The sequence below is a fragment of the Canis aureus genome, chromosome 14, assembly GCF_053574225.1.
Source record: "Canis aureus isolate CA01 chromosome 14, VMU_Caureus_v.1.0, whole genome shotgun sequence".
Classification (NCBI taxonomy): Eukaryota; Metazoa; Chordata; class Mammalia; order Carnivora; family Canidae; genus Canis; species Canis aureus.
In genome coordinates, this window is record NC_135624.1 from 31,990,018 (window position 1) to 32,010,920 (window position 20,903).

Consider the following 20,903-nt stretch of genomic DNA (forward strand, 5'->3'; position numbering starts at 1 on the left):
TATTTTTTGTCCTCTACCTGCCCCCAGCCTATGGGGCCAGTAAGGTCCCATTCTATTCCGTTTTCCTCGGGGAGTGGTCCCTGATCGCTGTAGTCCTCACTGTGCAATCTACTCTGAAATCCTACATAATAACAAGCTCATAATTAAACAATTCATCAAAGAAGTATTTACTGACCACCTACTAAGTGATGATAAGGGCAAACCGAGGGGGATGGGGATTAAGTGGAAACATTGAAAGGAGATCTTGCTTGGCGATTGGTAGGATTTAAAAGGTGAGGGCAAGGAAGGCATCCAAGATGACTCCCCAATGCCTGGCCTGATAAGTGGGTGAGGGTGCTGCCATTCACTGAGATGGTAACATAGGAATGGAATCAGGCTGGTGGGAGGGGACACAAATCAGTTCCCACTGGGACACTTTGAGTCTGAGGTTGCTGGGAAGCACTTGCGGAGTGGTGTTCGGCAGGAAGTTGGCTATATAAACTGTCCAGTCCTGGAGCTCAGGAGCACTCTGTCTAATTGAGAAAACCCACAATGAGCCCACAAACTAGCATATAAAACAGTAAACGCAACAGCTACGGTAGAAACAGAGCTATGAGAGCCTAGGGGAAGGAGTAAATGCCCGGGTATGTGAGGAGACTTCTAGAAGAGGTGGCATTGAGTTGGTCCTTGAAGAACTACTGTAACCTTCACATAGGAATGGGAGGAAAAGGAACTGTGGTATGAAGGAACAGCATGTGCAAATATACTGAGGTATGAATGAAGTCAGGATATTCCAGAAATGGAGAGCAGATCAAAATGGCAGAAGAGGAATGTGCATGAAGGAACCAATGTCAATGGAGCTGGGGTGGTGACAGGACTGCAAAATAATAGCCCTTGGACCAAGCCTGATCCAGAGGTATGCTCTGCTTTGTCTTACAAAGTAAGAAACCAGCTATTTTATACCAAAATCTAGATTTCCCTCTTCTACTGAAAGAAAAAGAAAACCTCGGGCTTTTCATTCTTACATGTGACAATGGTCAGGAGGAGCTGTGGCTGGTCCCTCTGAATAGCTATCAGTTTTCCAGTTTGTCAGATCCCCCAAACCAGTACTTCATTCTTGATATTATCCAACTGGCCCCTGTTGGCATTTGAGACTTGACCTATTGCCATGGCTGGAAAGCAATGCTAAGGAATTAGGACTTCTTTCCAAGGGCAGTGCAATGCAGCTGAAGCATGAAGAGTGACAGTGAAGGCACAAGGTCATGCCCTTTGAGTCCCTTCACCTGAAAGGGCTGACCACAGACTAGTTCTGAATAGACATCATCAGAGTGTTCCAAGTCTTCAGAGTCATTTCCTCAGGACTCGGACTTCTTCCCTCTTCTGCTCTCTCAAATCCATTTCTAACAATGCTGTGTCCCAGATAGAGCCAGAACGCCTCAATCCTACATCACCAGGAAATTCACACTTCCCAGGACACCCCAGCATGGAGGTCCTTTGGCCCACGGCTATCCTGGACACCCAGAGATGTGTCTGTCCAGAAGGCAGCTGGCCATGTTTGTATGCTGCTCAGGAGAGCCTATTGCATTATATTACAATCCTCAGGCACCGCTGATCTGCCCTCCTGCTGGGGAGGCATGCTGGCAAATATATGATGGCTGGGAGAAGAAAGGCTCAAGTCAAAAAGACAGCAGGCTTAAAATACTCCAAACCAGAGCTATTGATCGCCCAAAAACAGGAGTGTGCAAGGAACCCAAGAGGGAGGCAGGCAGGCCTGAATTTTCTCTCAGCAGAGATCTCGTTGATCTATAGAATTTAAAACTATGAAGGAAATGGACGAAATTAGCACCAACAAGCCCGTGGCATAGCATTACCACTTCAGTGATTATGGAATCCATGAAGGCAACAATGAGGATAAAGCAGTCACTTATGAAACGTTTTCTTTGTACCTCCTATGTGCCTCCCATAGTGACTCACTTCTTATCCTTAAAGACCTCACAATCTGCTAAGAAATGTACATGATTAAGGGGTACCTGGGTGGCTCAGTTGGTTAATCATCTGCCGTTAGCTCAGGTCATGATCTCAGGGTCCTGGGATCGAGCTCTGCATCCAGCTCCCTGCTCAGCCAGGAGTCTGCTTTTCCCTCTCCTTCTGCCCCTCCCTCCTGCTCCTGCAACCTCTGTCTCTCAAATAAACAAAATATTTGTTTAAAAAGAAAAGTACATGATTAAACAAATAACTCCAATGCAATGTGAAAAGTAAACTGAGTGAGATATATACTAGATATGATGGTGACATGTATTGAAAACTTTGATTGAGGATTATATGGGGCCTTCATGGAGGAAGAGACATCGAGTTGGATCTTGAAGGATGAGTAGGAATTAGCCGAGAAGCTAAGAAGAATGGTACTGAGGCAGAGGAAGGGCCACAAAGAACTGAGTTCTTGTCCTGGCTCCATCATTTACCAATCAGATGATCACGGGCATGTCACTTAACCTCATCAGAACTCAGTTTTCCCATGTGTAAAATATAGAAAAATGAAAGGAGTCCTTACAAGGCAACTCAGAGCAGCTCTGTCTAATACAGTGGCCCTGGCTGCTTGAGACCATTTAAATGTAAATGAACTAAAATTAACTAAAGTTAAAAACCCAGCTCCTTAAGTACAATAGTGACAATACAAATGCTCAATAGTTACATGTGGCAAATGGCTACCATCTTATCCGATCATAAGACTTATCCAGAAAGTTCTGTTGGACAGTGCTGATGTAGAAAATAAGGCTTTTGAGTATAAAAGACACCTTGCCTAAGTGTTTGGCACCTAAAATGGTTCAACAACGTGGTATATTATATTATGTTATATTATAGATCTAATCTGCAAAGCCCTAGGACAGTAATTCTCAAGTGTGGAAATGAGCAGAGAAAAGTGGCGCATTGCCGTGAAACACATGAGGAAGAATTATTATCAGTTGGGAAACGAAGCAGTGAGGGAAGGAGCAGCCAGGCAGAGAAGAGTGCTGGGTCTTCTACATGTGTCTGTCAGAACATTTCTCCCTTTCCTGACCACCTTGTCTGGGCTTGCTGGCTGGCTACCTTCTGGTAGGGTTTGGCTAATGGAAATGAGAAATAAAACAGAAACCAACTTTCAAAATGAACACTGGCCCAAAGAAGGGATAAAATGAATCATGACATGCAACACCAATTCAGCTCATACAGCCCCGTATATTCTAGGATAAGGCCGCAAACTGACACAACAGCAACAACTCTGTGTGAACTCCTGTGTTCCAGAGATAAGACCACTGACTGTTCCAGTGACTTACCTGGGTCATAAATTCTGGTCAATCTCTGCCCAGGCCAGGCTTACTAACTGCTGCCCTAAAACCCTCCTATGAGTCCCCACAATCTTATAATTACCTTCCCTCCTTTGAAATATATATTCTTGAAACACCAGTTCACAGCTGGTCTTCCTTGCTCATCTTGTTTAATAAACTCAGCTTGGTTTATTAAACCAATTTTCCCTGGTGGTGGAGACTACAACAGGAGGCCGTAGCTGGAGCCAGAAAGGTAGGAACAAGGTGAATCATGACTTCCCCAACTCCCCACCCAATTTCAGCACCAACTCTGGTAGTAGTTGTACCACCCCACCATAGCTTCTGTTTGGTGGCCCCCACTTTGTGGACTCCAGCCACAGTAACTCCTCATGGCCCTTTAACCTGGGGTGATAATGGCTTTTGCAGTTGTGAGCCTCTGGGTACCTCACTATCCTCTCATTCTTCCCTTGCTCCTGTCCATGATCAACACAATATCCCTTCACTACACAGTCTTTATTTGTGGACTCATTGAATTTATTCTCATATATATATATATATATACATATATATATACACACATATATATAGAGAGTGTATATATATATATATATATACTCTCTCTATATATATCATTTATGTATCTAGATAGATAGATAGATAGATAGATAGATAGATAGATAGATAGATATTTTAAAGTTCCACGCTGAGTGTGGAGCCCAGTGTGGGGTTTGAACTCACAACCCTGAGATCATGACCTGAACTGAGATCAAGTCAGATACTTAACTGACTGAGCCACCCAGGTGCCCCTTGAGTTACCTGATGACAGTGCAAGCTTCTATGTATCATCAAACACATGCTACATTCCATCTCCTGGATTGTATCTCCTTAAATCCACACAATAGATATTCAACTCCATTTTATAGATGAGAAAACTGACTCATGGAGTTGAGTGATTCATCCAAGGCCACGCCCATGCAAGTTCAGTCCAGGAGCACGTGCCTTTCAAATTCCAACATCTGTATTCTTTACATGACTCTGCACTGAACCCAAGCATGGGCATTTGAAAAAAAAAAAAAAAAAAGCCTCTCCTTCATCATCCTTCAGATGAATATTTTATGGGCTCCTGGAAGTTGTTCTTAGCGTGTTTGGTTTTGGTTTTGGTTTTTTTCTCTCCCTCCCCATCCTGGTCATACTTTCCAGTAAGCTTTCACAGCCTCCCCTCAGGAACTGACATGTTTCTTTCACTTCCTCTAAGAAGCAGCCAGCCAAAGGAATCACTCTCTATCCTTAAGATCCCTGACCGTTCATTTCAAAGTTGGTCTCAGCCCTGGCAGGTGCCAACACCTGGAAACCAAGAGCCAGAGGCCATGGGATGACCCTCAAGGAGGGCAGAGTCTCAGCTCCATTTCTAGCTGAGTGTGCAAAGGTGTGGCACAGCTAAAACATACTAATATATGCACATCTGAATCTATTAACAAGAGAAATTACTATAGGAATCCAACAAGCTAGGAAGAGTTTGTGTGAGTAATTAATATAAAAGGGAGCAAATCTTTTGAAAGAGATGGAATGGATAACCTTATAAAGACTGATATTTAGGGGAAAGCATCATGAGTGATATCCCTTGTTATACATACACACACACAAAATGCTCTGGAGGAAGAAGATAATGGAATATTACCTGGCTTCACAAAGACATAACCTCAACAGCGTTCCCTTATATCTTGAGCTAGGAGGTGGGGGAAGAATCTGCAAGTGAAAGAGTCTATGGGATTCTCCATGGAAATAACTCATGACAGGATACAAAGTGGCTCAGAGGTTGGCAGAGTCTTGGTCAGTGACGCTGATTTAATACATGGACCATAGAATTTGTGGGGGAAGGTTGATTCCAGCATCATACGTGTTAAAGCTGATCCAGCCACCTTGCCATGAAAATATTCTTTACCAACCAATGACTAAACATGAAAGCATGGAATTCATCAGAGGGAATCCTGGCATCCAAGCTGGCAGCATCTTGGAAAGAAGTGTAGATTTGGGGTCAGCAAAAGCTCCTGTGCAGGGTAAACAAGCAGCCACCGGACTGTGCAAGACCTGCGCTCAACAGTGACACCATATGTCAGTGAGAAATTACAGCAAGAACAGAATGCGAGGACTTGGGTATTTTCACAGGGAGCACCAAAGAGTAGGACTGGCTCTTTTTTGAACCACATAAGCTGCCTGGGATTGTGGCCAATTCAAGAGCAAGATTCTAGTCTTCCTGCTAATAAGGAAAAAACCAGGAAGGCAGATGTGAAGTCGTTCATAGCAATCACTGGGAACCCTTCAAAAAAAAAAAAATCACTGGGAACCCTACAGCTTAGTTCTAGGGATATCACTTGCTGTGTGAGACTTGGACCAAATCACTTCACTTCTCTGGGCCTAATCTGCTCATCTTTAAAGCATCCTTTCCAGATCCAAGACTCCTTGGAGGGCTGTAAGCTCCATAACAACAGGGCCAGTGTTTTGTTCAGTGAAGAATCCCCAGAGCCCAGTGGATGGCACAAAGCACTCGCTCACCAATATCTGTTTAATTGAACTGAATTAATGATCTCAAGCATGATCTATTCCTCAGCAAGCTTAGTCATGAGGCAAATGCAAAGGAAGAATCAGCTTAGGGCCAGGATATTGGTCATGAAAGGATTCATGTAGAGCTGAGTATAGGGAAGATGGCCCATAAATGTCCATTCCTGAATCCTCCTTCCTGTCTTTGTAAACTGTAATTTTGAATGTCATAGACTCTAGGGCACGGAAAGAGACATGGAAATGATCTCGTTCAGAGCCTTTTTAAGCTTTTTAAAAATCAAATAATGGTATCTTATGAAAGAAAAGCACAGAGGAAAGCTCAATATGTAAAAATACTTCAGCCAGAGCTATTCTGATTGGTGGCCTGAGAAGGGAAGAGCTTCTGTGGTTGGTGGCATGTGCAGGGGAGGGGCCAGAAGGGGAGGGCGTTGGCTCAGCCTGAAGAATGCTTTGGATTGTGCTGAACACAGTGGGAAAATTGCTTTTCTAATCAAGCTTTACGTCTCAGAGTTGAGGAAACAGAAGCTCAGAAAGGTGATGTGACTCTTGAGGAGTCACAAAGCTCCCTTATGGTTCTCGTTATGCTCCCTGGTGACAAAAATGCATCTGCCAGCTTCTTTTCTCCCTGGGCCTCCTGGTTCCTCCCATGAGAGCCTGTCTCCTCCTCTGGCCCCCTGAGGATGGCAATGCTTGCTTCCTGTCCTAGAAACGAGCACTAAGGCTTCCTAGGGCTTCCTGAGAGTTGTCAGTGTCAGGTCTGCAGGGTGCCACAGGCAAGAAGGCAGAGAATAAAGAAGGGCAGGACGTCTCCAGGAAACTCACAACAGAAGCAGTCCCAGGTTTTTGGTTGACTAAAAATAGAGCTGGCCTCTGCAACTCTACCTGGATTTCTTCTCCTCTCTTCCTTCAGGGCCTTCATCCTCATCAGCATCTCCAAATGCAGTCCCACCCTGGACAAGCTGGTCCAGTGAGGCATAAAGAGGCAACCTGGCATCCACTGTGTTAAGCATGCCTGGATCAGAGGGTATAAAGAGGTCTTCAGGAGAATGAGGAGGGGGATTGAGTTGGCTGGGAAGGACTGGACAAAGAATCTGGCTCTCGAGGGAAAGTAGACACAGGTGAGCAGGGAAGGCATTTCCAGAAAGAATATAGCAGCAGGGAGAAAAAAATGGGGTTCCCAAAGCTAATCATTAAGGATGTATGGGAGGGGCATATGCAAGGCAGATGTGTGAATCAGGCACCGTAATTCAAACCACCTGTATGTATTTATCTTTATAATCATTAGCATCAGCAATGAAAGTAATGATGACCGCAAGAGGTAACATTTCCTGAGTGCTTGCAATGGGGTAGCCACAGTGATGACATGGTTTGCTTGCTCAGATAAGTCATGGAAGTCTCACAATAGTTCCACGACATAAGAATGTTGTCATCCCCACCTTACAGAGAGAGACACTGAGGCTCGGACAGGTTAAGTAAATTGCACAAGATCCCACAGCTAGTAAGTGGCAGAACCAAGATCCTAGACCAGGCCTATCTGCCTCTAGAGTCTGAATTGTTAACTCTTATCATCTTCTGCTGCTTATTCATTCTATACAAATATTTATTAAACACCTACTATATTTCAGACACCTTCTATTACATTGTCTTATGTTGATTCTTGGCATATGATTTAGAAGCAGATTTGCAGGGACATAACCACTGTGTGGAGCAATGTGCCCACTGGAAAAGAAGTGTCTGCTAAGGAACGGTTCAGCTCCCACTCAGGACTGGCACCCCAAACACTGCCCTGCATTGATAGGTGTGCCTCAGAAAATGAAGTCAGCTTCCACTGTTGCCACCAAAGAAACTGTAACATGAAATAGCAAAGACCATATGCAAGAAACCCGACTCTTACCATATTCCAGCTAAAGGAATGAACTAGTCTCTGCATCATAGGGATTCTGCAAACAAAAAAGAGAACTGAAGAAGCCTCAGAAAGTAGGACAGATCTCTCTTGTTTCGATTACCAAGTCCTGCAAACAGGTCCCTCTATGGAGGTTTGAACCCCAGCTGTCTCATAGAGAACACCCTGAGATGTGAAATTCTGAACTTTGAAGGGCCCTACATCCCTCCCACACCTTCCAGAAGGTGTGTTGGTCAGGTATTATCACTATCTTTGCTTTATCGAAGTACTACCTATACTCTTACGTATTTTATCTACTCACAAAAACGAGTTACTATAAGAACAAAGGTGCTGACCCCAGAATGTTAATTTCTAAGCAATTTATTTATTTGAAATATTTTATTTATTTATTTGAGAGAGAGAGAATAAGAGCGTGAGGGAGAGGGAGAGAGAATCTGAAGCAGACTCGGCACTGAGTGCAGAACTGGACTTGGGGCTTGATCCCACACCCTCGAGATCATGACCTGAGTCAAAACCAAGAGTCAGATGCTCAACTGGCTAAGCTACCCAGGTGCCCCAAGTTCAAGGGTGCTGAAGTATAGTGGGTTGAATAGTGTCCCTACAAAATTTATGTCCACCCAGAACCTGAGAACCTGCAGATGTAATTAGTTAAGATGAAACCACAAGGGAGTAGAGTGAGTCCTAAATCCAATGACTGGTGTCCTTGCAAGAGGAAGAGGAAATGCACAGACACACACAGGGAAGAAGTCCAGATGAGGATGGATGTGGGGACCGTAGGGAGGCATCTATGAGCCCAGGAACACCTCGGATGGCTGGCAGCTCCCCAAAGCTGAAAGAGGCCAGGAAGGATTTTTCTCTCAAGCCTTCAGAGGTGGCCCTGCCAACACCTTGATTTTAGACATTTGCCCTCCAGAACTGTGAGAGGATAAATTTCTGTTGTTTTAAGCCATCTGCTTTGTGGGACTGTGTTATGGCAGCCCTGGGAAACTCATACAGGAGGTATTTGCCCTTCTCTCTCTCTCTCTACTGGCAGAGAACCAGGGTCTGTATTCACCAGGAAAGTTAGCAGACATCTTTCTGCTCATGAGTGCTGCTTTAGGAGTCAGCCAACACTGTGTTCAATCACTTTCTTCTCCCAGTCTTTTCATCTCCAGGGAAAAGCTAAGGCAGAGAGCATCAGTGCACACTGTGTTCTGGGGGATGGTCTCACCGCAGGAGAAACAAACAGTCCATTGGGACTGAAGACAGGAAGAGCCTGGGCAGGGGGTCCTTTGTGTGCCACACACTGATGGAAAAGCAGATTGACGGGGAACAGAAGCCCCCATCACAGTTCATCAAATCTGCACAAGGCAAATGCCTGGAAGCCCCTGGGACCCGGGCCAGGAGGCACTGTGCACATTGACCTCCTCAATGTACACCTGGTAAAAGGCTGTGGCCATCACTAATGTGGCAGTGAGCAAGGCCACAGGCAGTCCAAAAAAGCCTGCTTCTGCCAAGATCTGGCTTGGAAAGAAACCCCTTATCTACAGATAAAAAAAAGAGAAGACAATAAGAGATGTGGAGCCTATGGACAGAGTAGTGTGATATGAGCAGAGGGAAAAATTATTCTGAGGTCTTAAAGGCAGAAGATATGTCTGATGAAGACATGCAACAGGAGCCGAAAGAATCGTTTAGAAAAGCAGAGAAGACTTGTGCAGTAGGATACAAGAGAATTGGTCTCTCTGGAACAAGAGTAGAGAGCTACAAGGAAAGAGTCTGAAAAAAGCAGAGAAGAGGGTGTGGCAAAAGGTGACCATGTACTTTAAGGAGATGGGTGCAAAAGTCCTCCATAAATATGTCAGTGTATACATTGCAGGAGATGACTTTAAAGGAATATCCTATAATAACTAACTAGGGCTTATGTCAGAGATGCTACAAGGGTTTAGAATCAGAAAATCACTTAATTATTTGTATCAAGAGAACATCTGATCAACTTTATTATCCACTTGTGAAAGAAAAAAAAGTCTTGTAAACTGAAAACGGAAGAGTATTTTGTTCCCATGAGAAGATATCTTGACTGTGAGCTATGAAATGGGATCCAATGAATGTCCTGGATAAGACAAGGACCCACACTATCATCAAAGTAATCTCATATTATCATTTTATAAGGAATAATCAGAGGAAGTAGAAACAAAAATAAGAGTTTTGGCTTTTGCAAAAAGAAAGAGAAACATATCACTGTTTCTAGTAACATGACTGTCCACCTCCAGTAATGGGAAGACGTAATGTTTATTGCCTCCTCGTGAGGACTTGATGTCAGTTAACACTTTACATAAAGCTCCAAGATGACTCTCCATCATAACCTTAGAGTGTAGGTAATATCAGTATACTCAATGAACAGATAAGAAAACTGAAAAGCCGTGAGGTTAATTTGCTCCAGATCATACCGTAGTCAGTAGAGAACCAGATGCGTTGGCTCCAAAGTCTGCCTCTGAAAGAGTACTCCTGAGCATACCAACAAACAAAACAAAGCCAAGCCAAGTATTATCACTAATAAGAGACAAGATTGCAAAGTGGCAGGATATAAAAATAAATGCACATGCCCAAAGTAATACATTTCCTATACATAAACGGGAATGATAAAACCAAAAAAAAAGTTCCATTTATTTATTTTTTAAAGATTTAATTTATTTATTCATCAGAGACACAGGCAGAGGCAGAAGCAGAGACATAGGCAGAGGGAGAAGCAGGCTCCATGTAGGGAGCCTGATGCAGGACTTGATCCCAGGACCCCGGAATCACGCCCTGAGCCTAAGGTAGACACTCAACCACTGAGTCACCCAGGTGTCCCTAATAGTTCCATCTACGTTAGCAAAATCCACTATGATAACTCCAGTAACTATAATGAGGGAAAGAAAATCCTAACACAAAATATTCAGACCTGTAGAAAGACAAGCAGGAAAAAACATGTTTCTGGAAGAAAAGATGAACTATATAGATTTTAATTGTTTCCCAATTAATTTTAGGCTTAATATTCCTACAAAACCTCAAAGACTTTGGTGGAGGATGCATGGTTTTAACTAACTGATTCTAAAGTGAATCTGGGAGCATATGCCAGAATGTTTGGAAAAACAGAGTAATGGTGGGGGCTTTGTGTTAAAAGAAAATAAGAATTATTAAGTATATTGATTAACACAGAAAGGTACCAGAATTGTGAAGTAAAGGCAACAGAGCACATTTCATGGAAAGAATCCCCCAGAATGTGAAATTTGGTTTATGAAGGGACAGAGCCATCAGAAACCAATGAGAGCAAGAATGACCCAGTAATTATTTTCCCAAGCAAATAGTAAAATTCAGTATGTCCTCTAATCCAAACACCAAAATAATACCTAACAAAGGGTATGATGCTTGAGAAACGTGGCCAATGTGAGCAGGATTATGTCAGGAGAACAAGCGAGGTAATGACGTTCACAGCAGGCAGAGAAGATGGATAGGCAAATGGAAGGCACAACACAGTAGAATGCGTTCTGACATTTGCAAGAAATCGGTTAGACTGAGGACGGAGTTCCAGAACAAGGGGAGCAGAAGGAAAGAAGTCTGTGAGGGCAAACTGGATTAGGATAGGGGGTTTGGACTCCATATCACAAGTGATGAGGACCCAACTGCAGAACAATTTTTCAGAAGATCGGAGACATGGCCAGGTGAGTGTCTTAGGGAGATCACTTAGCTGCATGGGAGGGTTGGGGTGGGGGAACGGGGACGGGAAGGTACAGAACCCAGAGCTGCTGAGGCAGGAGAACCAACCTGGCTCACGGTCACTCGGAAGAGGTAGGGAGGGCGTGGGAGCATGGGTGTGTGTGTGTGGCATTTCCAGTTGGTAGCAACAGGGCCAATGCTGGAGATGAGAAATGCAGGGAGCAGAAGGCATAACCAGCTTGGAAACGGTTCTGTGACCCAAGACTAAGGGAGCTGAGCAGTGACCCTGGGGGCAGGAAATGGTCAAAGCTCCTACTCGCAGGATTTGACATATCCAGCCTCTACCTTAAAAGAAACATTGGAGTTTCTCCCCCTCCTCGGTTAATTTTATTTGGTGGGGGAGGGGGTCCTTTGGGTTGTCACACAGGTTTTCTGGGAGTACTTTCTTCAAGCTGATAGACAACTTACTTCTCAGTTCCTGTTTTTCCTTTTAGGAGGGCAATCTGTGTCCTTTATTTTTCTTATAGCTGAAATATTTCTATTCAATTAGCTAATTTCTCCCTGAAGCCATATCCTTCACTTTAATAAGAAGAAAGTGAGGCTGCTCCATGTATTATTAAACTTCATTTCAGGCCGAAATTGAATTATCAACTATCACTAGTCCCTCTCATGTATCACAAGTTATTGGTCTATGATTCATGCTTCTAAATGGTTTTCAATCTTTTGGAGGCAGTAGGGGAACTGTCTTAAAATAGCCCGAACGTAGCTCAATGAGTATTTTTGAGAAGTCTATAATTTTGGAAACTTTTATAGAAACATTTTTACTAACAATGACCCTGGCATGGGGAATTTGCTTCGGGTTTGGAACAAGTGAGTTACTGCTCGTTTCTCTGCTTATTTTCTTTTCCTGAATGTAGTGAGTTTTTTTTTTTTTTTTTTGAAAGACCACATTTGTCCCCAGATGAGGCACTGTGATTACATGGGCCCCATTTATCCACAGTCCAGGATTTCAGTGCTTTGCTGTGGCATAAAGTCCCTCGGCATCATCCAATCCTGAAAGCTCATGTTTAAATGCTCTGCTCACCTTGTCCACTTTGCATGCCTTCTATCTTCTCTTCCTAATTGCTCTGGCGGCCCCTAACTACTCACCACCTCACACAGCTGGCTGTTAGGAAGGAGATGAAAAACTATAGTTGAGAATAAAGTCTCTAAAGTCAGACCTGGTTAGAAATTCAGCTCTGCCAATTCTCTAGCTCTGTAGTTTGGGGACAAGCTCCTGATGTATCTAAGATTCAGATTCCCCATTTGCAAAGTGGAGAAAGCAGAAGTTCCTTCTACATGGGCCACTGTGAGGCTTAGTGTGTGATCCTAGAGAACTAGTACAGCATCCAGCCCAGAGCAAATGCTCAATACTGTCCATGCACACATGGCATCATGCAGCATGAGATCAAATTGTGCTGCGGACGTAGCTGTATGACCTAGGGTAAATCACCCACCTTCTCGGAATCTGTTAACAACCATTTCAAAATGGCAAAATGAGGGAATGGATGTGATGCATGCAGTCACTGAACCTATTTTCTGAATGCCTACTCTATGTGAGATGTGCTAGGTGCCATAAGAGCATCAACTTGGTCTGAATCCATTGCCCCAAAGAATCCTGGGTCCTTGTTTTTAAGTATATCTAGGTCCCATGACCTTGGAGAAGTGCTTTGGGTTGGCCAGAGAGACATTAGGGTGTGAGTATGGGAAGATGCAAAAAGAGGTAATACTAAAGGTGAGGGAGGAGGGTTTCTGGAAGACTGAATTATAACAAGATTATGCTTCCCCAAATGCCCCCGAGAAGTAAAGCGGAAGGTAAACCAAGGCAATCCAGAAGGACGGGAAATAATCATAGGGCGTGTTGAGAGAGAGAGAGGCATGTTAAGAGGATGATAATATTTCTTCATGTATCCCAGTGTTAGGAAATATGACAAAGGCCAGAGGCACATCAGACTGTACAGATTGTAGACTGTCAGGAAAACTGAGGCTCAGAGAGATTTGGGGAGCTTGTCCAAACTCAAGATCACATAGCTGATGTGATAGGAATTTGCCCCAGGTATGCTTGGGCTTTTCTCCTGAATCCTGGGAAACTAAAAATGTGAGATCACAGGATTTGGCTCCCCTCACTGAGGAGATCTCAAACCGAGGAGAGAGATATCTTCTTGAAAGTGGCTCTAACCATGGGGCCAGGGATGGATCAGAAATGCCTGTCTTCTGCATGGTCTCCTTTTCATCTTGCGTGTGGCCTCCTGAAGATAGGGGCCTTGGTCTCACACATCTTACCTCCCAGCACCCAGCAGGCTCAGTACATTTTGGTTGAGTGAGTTCAAAGAATAAATCAACACAGGCGCCTTAAGAACACGGCTGAGATCAGAACAGAGGACCGGCAGACATCTCACTGATGGGAGCCAGGCCGCCCCATAGTTGCTCTGACCCTGGGCTGGAGGCCCATGAACTAAGGAGCCACTGAGCTCCCACCATGAAGCAGTGGCACCGCCTTGGGGTGATGGATGGCAGCCACAGGACCCTCTGGACTCCTGCTCCATCTCCTGCTCATCTATAATCCCTGGATCACTGGCGCAGTGTGATGTAATGGGCTTTCTATTGCTCTAATGGTCTGGCCTGTCAGTATGGATTTATCACTACATAGACTGGGACACCGGGGCCTGTTCAGGGCTCCAACTTCTAGCAAAATGAAGAGTTTGCTTAGGCTAGCCTTCATCCTACCTTCTCAGGTCCTCAGAAATGCTTACCCCCTCATCCCCATGGCACATGTAGTGGCCAGCCTTGGCCAAGCTTAGCTCCCTTCCTGACTATGTGTTGAATGGATGAATGAAATAAAACATGAACAAATGGCTGACATGATTTCTAATGAATCTAAAAGATTTTACTTCTACCAAACAGTAAAGCTGTCAATTTTGAATCCTCAAAAAAATTGCTACAGGGTTAGATTTATATACTTGCCATGTTGCATAGCACATACCGATTTATCTGATGATTAAAACTATGGGCTCTAAAGTCTGAAAGCCAAAGTCATACTCCTGGTTTTGTCATTTACAAGATGTGTGACCTTGGACAAGTTACTGGACTGTTAGACCTCAGTTTACTCATCTGTTAAAATGGGGATAACACCTGTGTGCACAAGGCCAATGCAAAGAACACCTGAACAAACATACGTGAAGCATCATCATCACTATCTCTTTGGAGGTGTTAGCCTTGTCTAGTGGGAATGGCATTACCTGCCCTTTGTACAGATGGAGTAACTGAGGGTCAGGTTGCTTATGTGATATGCCCAAGGTCACAGTGTCACCGAAACCCAGGAGATCTGGGTCAGTACTGTACACCAGCCAGAGACGCTTTCCAGCCTGAAATTTACCCACATTGTTCATGATCCTAGAAATTCTCTTTGACCCTCTCATCCCACCTAATTCTAAGAGCAAAAAGCAGCTTGTGCTCAACTCAGGGGGGAAGCCAGACTTGATCTTTCAGAGGGAAATCTAATACATCCTGACAGCACCACTTGCTCAGAGCCAGAGCCCCTGAAGTTATATTCAGCACCAAGCAGAAGAAGGAAGCCTTCGTGAATCCACCGGTTGCTGTTATTTACAACAGATGAGAACACAAATTAATGCTGGTGCCAGATGAAGCTTCAAAAAGTTTGCAACTTACCGGCGCCTCCATCCACACCTGCTAAAGCCCCTCTATCCACTTGCAAATGTGACAACTTCCTCTTCACTGACATTTCCACTCACAAGTGGTTCTCCACTGTGGCTACTAGTTAGAATTACCTGAGTGACATATGAAAAACCAATAAATAAGCAGATGTACTCACGATCTATCTACACAGAGGTCTGATTCAAATGGTCTAAGGTGAGACCTGGTCTTTGCATTTTTAAAGCTCCCTGGTGATTAAAACATGCAGCAGGCAAGAACCACTCAACTAGGTCATAATTGTTGAGTGGTTGGTTAGTTGATATGTAAGTTGTCTCATTTTGTGGAATTGTAGGGATACTCAGGAGTCAGTCAGTCATAGAAACTCATGATGCTGGATACATGGTAGGTCATCTCCCAAACTGTCCCCTACCTCCTAGGTTGCACCAGGTTCTTATCACCCTACTACTACTAATAACCAGTAAAGCCCTCCATTTCATGCTTCTAAGATCTACCCAACACTACCATCTTGCCTCGCTAAGAGTTGGCCATGGTCCCACTAGCTTGTAGAATCCTCTGGTGTGCCACAAATACTCTCTTCTCTTTCTGCTAATTCCTCATGGAGGCCCTCCTCATCTTTCTTCCCTGTGCCACTGTTTGCTCCCTGTCTTCATTTGTTTTCCCTCTACATAGACAAAGAAGGGTGCGTCCAAGCAGAAAATCTGACTGGGCTGGACTCAGATTCCTACAGGATAAAATGCAAACTTCTCAGCATGACCCATAATCTCAGCAAGCCCTTCACAATATCTCCTGGCTTCCTAATCACATTATTCTGTGGCTTCCCCGTGTTATTTATACCTGAGCCAAACTCATCTATGTTCCATTTCTACAACACGCTGTCTACTCCCAGATGTCTATGGTTTGGCCCAGGCTGTTTTTCACCAAGAATGTCATCCATACCAGTGCACCAGGTGAAATCCAACTTGTTTTTGTTTTTGTTTTTTGTTTTTATCTACTACATATGGAGAAAGAATCTAGCATCATGAAAGAGTCCTGGGCAGATAGTCCTCTGAACTCCTTACTTGTGCCTATCAGACCCTGGGCCATCGCTGCTTGTCTTCCCTAGGGGATAGGTACTAAGCCCTAGGGGATAGGTACTATTATTGTGCCCCCATGGCAGGTGGAAAGCCAGCACAGAGAGGGTTTTTTAAAGTACATTTTCTAGAAAATGGCTTGGATGTGGTCTCAAAGCATGGTTTGATGAGAGTGAGAGAGCCCAGAGGGGAGTGAAAGTAGATGGGGAGGGGCACCTGGGTAGCTCAGTGGTTGATTTGTCTGCCTTTGGTTCAAGTAGTGATCCCAGGCTCCTGGGATCGAGTCCCACATCAGGCTCCCCACAGGAAGCCTGCTTCACCTTTTGCCTAAGCCTCTGCCTCTCTCTGTGTGTCTCTCATGAATAAATAAATAAAGTGAAAGAAGAAAGAAAAAGAAAGAAAGAAAGAAAGAAAGAAAGAAAGAAAGAAAGAAAGAAAGAAAGAAAAGGAAAGAAAGAAAGAAGAAAGAAAGAAAGAAAGAAAGAAAGAAAGAAAGAAAGAAAGAAAGAAAGAAAGAAAGAAAGAAAGAAGAAAGAAAACAGAGAAGGATATAAAGTCAGAGTCACACCATGCACCTAGGGAGGCAAGGGCTAACAAGGATTGCTGACGAGACAGCAATTCTTGGGGATGTATTTAACTAAATAACAGAAATCTATAAAATATGGTTTTGTTTGCTACTTAGTGCTTGATCTGCTTCTCCCTTCTCTGCTGATATCCTGAGCTCCCAGCAAAGTCAACTCTAGAGCCAACTGCGTCAAGGCAGAGATTTAGAGAAAAGTCAGGGCAAGGGACTTAGTCAGACATCTCTGTTAGCTCAGAGTGGAGAGGAGACCAGGCATAGCAGGCAAGGCAAGATGAGATGAAGCATTTGTTGGAGAAGGAAACCCTGCCCCTCCCCCACCCCAAGTGGCAAAGATGTTGGGAGATTGGAGAATAGCTCATTGGGTGTTCCCAACATCTGTGCATGGGTGAAAAGAGGTAGAAAGCTCCTGCTTTTCATTTAAATCTCAAAGATGTGGAGTACTTGAATGGGCCCAAGCATGATTACCATAGAGGCCAAGCCTTCAGACAGCAGGCTACATTCCTTTGTTCAGCTCAGATCCATTGGCTTAGGAATCTGGAGACAGGTGACTACTTTGCCCCTCGGAGGCCAGCTCTGAACTGTGCAGGCTTCCAAGCTTCCACACAACCAATTAAAAACAGGCACATTGTGAAAGCCTTTGCACAGTTGGGGGGAATAACAATTTGAGGGGAATGGAGCTTTCCAAAAGAATTACATTTCCCGTGCAGCCCAAGGACAAATGTGGACTGTGCCACTTGCAAGTTTATTGGGTCGGTGCAGAGTTGAGAACCCCAGGTCCATTGTTTCAGACCAGTGGTCACTGTGTCCCTTCCCTAGACATACCTTTGGTGAGGCTTCATTTCCCCCTAGGAAGCAAGGGAGGCATTTTTTATTTGCACCAGACTCTGCTTGGTACCAAGGCTCACACTTTGGTTTCAGATACCTTCTGTCTTCTTCCTTCCAAAACAAATCCCAATTTTGTTCCTTTAAAGATGGGAGGAGTGTAGGGAAGAGATCCCATGGTCTCAAGAAAGATGGTATTTGGCTGATGGATCTAAGCTAGGCGTCAGTAAACTGTAGCCCATGAGTCAAAACCTGCAAATCCAGCGTGCCATGTGTCAATGAAATAATACATATTCCATTGGAAGACAGCCATGTCCATTCATACAATGGCAGAGCTGAGTAGTTGTAACAGAAACTGTGGCCCACAAGGCCTAAAATAATAACTTACTATCTGGCCCTTTAGAAAAAAAAAAAAAAAGATTGATGACCTCTGGTCACCCAAAAACATCCTGATGAAGGCACTTACAGATATTTCTCATTTATTCCTCTCAACAAGCAATGGTAAATATTATTGTCCCCATAACAGAGTTAAGTAATTTGTCAAAAGTCACACAGCTTCAAGAGTTGAAGTCAGGATTTAAGCTTGGATCAGCAGTAGAGTTACAAAGATACCCAAGACTGCTCCTGCCCTCAGCACTTGCAACCTCCTTAGGGTAAGAGTACACAGTCTGTTGAAAGTTGGAGCTGCAGGAGGTCTCATCCTGGGCCAATCTTCTCACCTTATAATGCAGACGCCAAGGCCCAGAAGAGGTGTGTGCACCTGGCCTTTGCCAGGCCCACTCAGCTGGAGCTGCGCTTGATTTCCTCTGTGGGTTCAGTCCTTCCCAACTCCCCAGCCCATACGAGCCAGGACACTGAGAACCTCAGAGCCCCTAACCCACCATATGGGAGGGTCTAGAGTAACTTATGTTGGCCACCTATTTCCTTGAGTCTGAGATGAGCTTTGGCCTGTCTTATCAGTAGTGATGTTTCTGACCCTAACGTGGGACTCCTACTCAAGGGTTTACTCACCCTCTATTCATTGACCCATCTGCCATGACCCCAGCCTGCTATGACAGAGGTTGGGCATCTTTCTAAGGTACAAGTGCTACAAGGATCCCACACTTGATGATATCCCATATGTACCATCCTGACCCAAGCCCTCTAGTATCTCCCACCCACAGAATGGATTCCCTAGGACATCAACACCCAAGACCAGGATTCTCTTACTCTTAATGAGCAAAGAGTAGCTGAGTTTCCTGAATACTCTTCTCAAGCTTCTTTCCCATGCTTTCAACTGCAGTCCTTATATTGATGACTCCCAATCCCTCTCATCAGCCTTGATCACTCTGCTGATGGGCTCAGTACCCATAAATCCAACCACCTACTGGACTCCTCACTTGAATATTCCATTGGCCCTGGATCTGATTATGTGCATGCCTTAAATCACCAAACCTAACCCATATCTCCTTTCTCCTGGCTTCTTCACCATGGGGCACATCAGAGGTCTCATACCTACCCCTAAACTTGACACATCCCAAACTTTATTATTTCTCCTGCAAACCTGCTCCTAGCCTCTTTTAGGAAATGGCAACATCATCTGAATCAAACTTTTGGTTTGTTCTTCAACTTCTCCCTCACCTCACACTCTATTAAAGTCACCACATCTACTGCTTCCAGTTCCATATTTCTAGCATTTCGCCTCTTTGGTCATATCTCTGCACTAGGTGATCTGAATCCTGTAACATGCTCAATGGAACCATGGAGATAAGACTGCTCTTAGCCTTGCCCACCTGCAGCTCCACTACCACTCTGCTGACATCATTTATTTAAAATACATCCAATTGTCTCATTCCTTCTTGACACTTAGTATGTTCCTGTCGCTTACACAAGGAAGCCAGAGCTCCTAATCTCAGCCTCGAAGCTCTCATGATATCTGATCTTGGATCCTCTCTCTCCACCCTCCTCTCCCACAGCTACAGTTGATGCTTCAGCAACTATACTCTGCTTGTGCTTTCTCTGAAACTGTCATCCTGTTTCATGCCTCCAGATCTAGGCTGTCTGTGCTACTCCTTCAGTTTGCAGCACTCTCCTTGACATTTTCCACCTGAAATATCTCACACACCTTTCAATACTACATTCAAATGTCAACAATTCCAGGAAGGCCTCATGGATGTCATGTATCACTCCAGCTGTGTGGCCAGTTGGCTGAGACTCCCTCTGCGCAACACACACACACGCTTCACTTCATTATAATGGCTTGTACTACGTTATCTCTTCTCAGTAAAACTATACAGTTCTTGAGAGTAAGGACTTTATTTACCTCCATATCCCTAATCACCAAACGTGACGTCTTGAAATCTGCAGATACGTGGTAATTGGATTAGGCAAACAGATGTTTGAACGCATAAAGGCATGTGGATGGTCTTGAGCTCTCACTTCCTTTTCCTTACCCCATGAACTGTGTCTCTAAGGAAGGGTAGTTCTTGAGAAAAAGGGAAGTGAACACAGTCTAATGTGAATTTCCCTTTTCATTAAGGGGCAGTTATGGAGCACCTACTAGGTGCCAAATGTCATGCCAACTTCTTTACATACATATTATCTCAAATCACGACACTGACAGAAAAAGGACGAAGGGTTATCAGCTTCTTTTTTTTATTTATTATTTATTTATTTATTTTGAGAGAGAGAGAGGGAGAGGGATAGAATCTTAAGCAGGCTCCATGCTGAGCATAGAGCATGACACAGGGCTTGATCTCATGACCCTGAGATCATGACTGAGCCAAAATCAAGAGTTAGACACTTAAGTGACAGTGACACCCAGGCATCCCTATCAGCTCCATTTTTGTTGGATGATTAAACTGAGGCCAGATGGTGACCTTCTGAGGGTCTCTGAGATGGCGAGTGATGGCGCAGATGCCTCTTCAGCCTAGCTGTTGCCACCATAACCTGCCCCTTCCCTGTGATTCAGCTTTACTGTTATGTCATTGTTTTGTGAAGCAAAGTTAGAGGCTTCTCAGCCTGCACAAACCCAGAATAATGTTGTATTCACTGTCCTAGTTAATTTTTTTTCTTAAAAAAAAAATCAGGCCAGCGTGTTCCCTGGCCTTCATCCCACTGTTTCTAGGATTGCCCCACACCATAGCTCAATAGGAGCTGGGAGTGGGCAGAGCCAACACCCACACAGTGACAGACTGGCTTTCTCCTGCCTTTTCCTGAGGCCCTGGAGGGACGGATGGGGGAACATGGGTACTCGGGCAGTAATGAGAGGAGAGATCGGCTAATCATGAGGGCAGCAAATGGGTTTCAGAAAA

The 20,903-nt window shown here is 44.3% G+C and overlaps 1 protein-coding gene across 1 annotated transcript in view; it reads right to left on the reverse strand.

The window, feature by feature from the left end:
• KCNQ3 (potassium voltage-gated channel subfamily Q member 3) overlaps nt 1-20,903 on the reverse strand; it is a 297,245-nt gene that overhangs the window by 145,349 nt on the left and 130,993 nt on the right. The gene's annotated exons all lie outside the window — the stretch shown is intronic.